At 52.0% G+C, this 1539-nt stretch overlaps 1 long non-coding RNA gene across 1 annotated transcript; it reads left to right on the top strand.

Moving 5' to 3' along the window:
• The first annotated feature begins 241 nt into the window (after window positions 1-241).
• Window positions 242-640, top strand: LOC121108428. Its single transcript, XR_005842935.1, has 3 exons — window positions 242-299; window positions 400-501; window positions 581-640. It is a non-coding gene; the product is annotated as an uncharacterized LOC121108428 (long non-coding RNA).
• Window positions 641-1539: the final 899 nt, after the last annotated feature.

The raw sequence follows: 1539 nt of genomic DNA, 5'->3' as shown, positions 1-1539 counted from the left end.
TAGGTGTCCTTGCTAGGTGAGCTTCTGCTTTAAAGCATCAAGTTGTAATTTTAAAAGCAAGGTTGCCAGTTCTTTTTTTCCCCAAGTGATTTTTTAGCCGGGAGAGATTGGAGGTGCTGTTTGGTGATGGAAGACGGAGAGAGGAAAAGCAAGTAGAAGGCATGCTGTGCATAGCCACCACATGCCATGGGCACCGTTGTCGTCCTGCACAAAGGAGGAGCAGTTCTGCAAGCTTGGCCTGGGCCGTGGGAGGGAGCATACAGACATCTGGACCAAGCGGAAACGAGTTAGTTGTGCAGGTTGGTTGTTTTCTGCTGTTTGTCCCACGTCCTGTTGCTCAGTGGTAGATCTGTTCACGTTCAGTGCTGGCAGGAATGTCCCCGAGCATTTTTGTTTCAGCTGTCGCAACACTTTGATCCCCTGCTGCTTGGCTGGGGCGTTTGAGGAATGATGCATGTGCTGCTGTCCAGCCAGGCTCTGGGGATGAGTCTGCGTAGCAGGGTATGCCTGAGGCTTGGGGACCAGGCCAGGTGGAATCCAGTGTGCTTTGCTGTCGTTCTCAGTGCTTGTTTTTGCTCAGGAGGGCAGGTGGTGAACCTCATGAAGCAATGCCTGCAGACGGGGTTTGCGGAGCAAGAGGTCCTGCAGGCCTTGTGTGACCGCCATGGAGCTGTAGCGAGGCTGCGTCAGTGTAAAAGAGCAGAAATCCCTGGAGGTGTGAAGGTGAGCTGTGGGCTCCAGTAGTGCAGGAGGGGACGTACGTACTCAGGGTTTGACTGCTTCTGCGTGTGTTGAGTGTGATAGCACTGCTTGGTCCGTTTGAGTGTATGGAACAAGTGTGACATCCTTTCTGCTGGAGTCGTGTGGAAGGAGTCCTATGTGTTTGCGACCTGACTTGAAGCCAGTGGGCATCACGGAGGAGTAGGGGAAGGGGATGAGGGGAGGCAAGCTGGGGTAAGAGGATGAGGCGTAGGAACAGGAATCTGTTTGGCCGATCTGACGTGCTGCCGTTCTCTTTTTTGTTTAGGAATCTCTGTGTGCTTTTTAATGAAGAACAATCTCATTGTTCATCTTGTGAGCAAATTCATTCAGGCCTGTTAGTTGGTGTTGTTCTCTCCATGGAGCTGCAAGTGAAATGGATACTTCTGGTGTGATGTGCGGCCCCCTCCCGCCTTTGCAGATCAACCAAGTTGGCAAGGCCTGGCTCTTGGTTGGTGAGCTGTGCCCAAGGTGAGAGAGGTGTCTGTTCTGGGCTTGACGTGCGGCAATCAGACCGTATAGCCGGTAAGGATATAGAGCAGGCATGTGTTTCTTGGTGACGCGCGTACTCCCTGGTGCAAGGGGGATCGCTCCACCTAACTTGCACACTAACTTGCACTGTAGACATCTAATCAGCTCCCTGCCCCGTGTTTTCAAGCTGCTCTCCAGTCATTATCTCGATGGCCTTCATCCTCCCTGTTATTCCAGACCTAGTGTCTGTGAAAGTGCTTGCAATCCCTTGTTTTCTAACACTCTCTATCTAAACTCCCTTTGTTTGCC

This window comes from Gallus gallus, chromosome Z (assembly GCF_016699485.2).
Source record: "Gallus gallus isolate bGalGal1 chromosome Z, bGalGal1.mat.broiler.GRCg7b, whole genome shotgun sequence".
In the NCBI taxonomy this organism is placed as follows: Eukaryota; Metazoa; Chordata; class Aves; order Galliformes; family Phasianidae; genus Gallus; species Gallus gallus.
The sequence above is the reverse complement of the archived record's forward strand: the minus strand, read 5'-3'. Positions and strand labels throughout refer to the sequence as shown.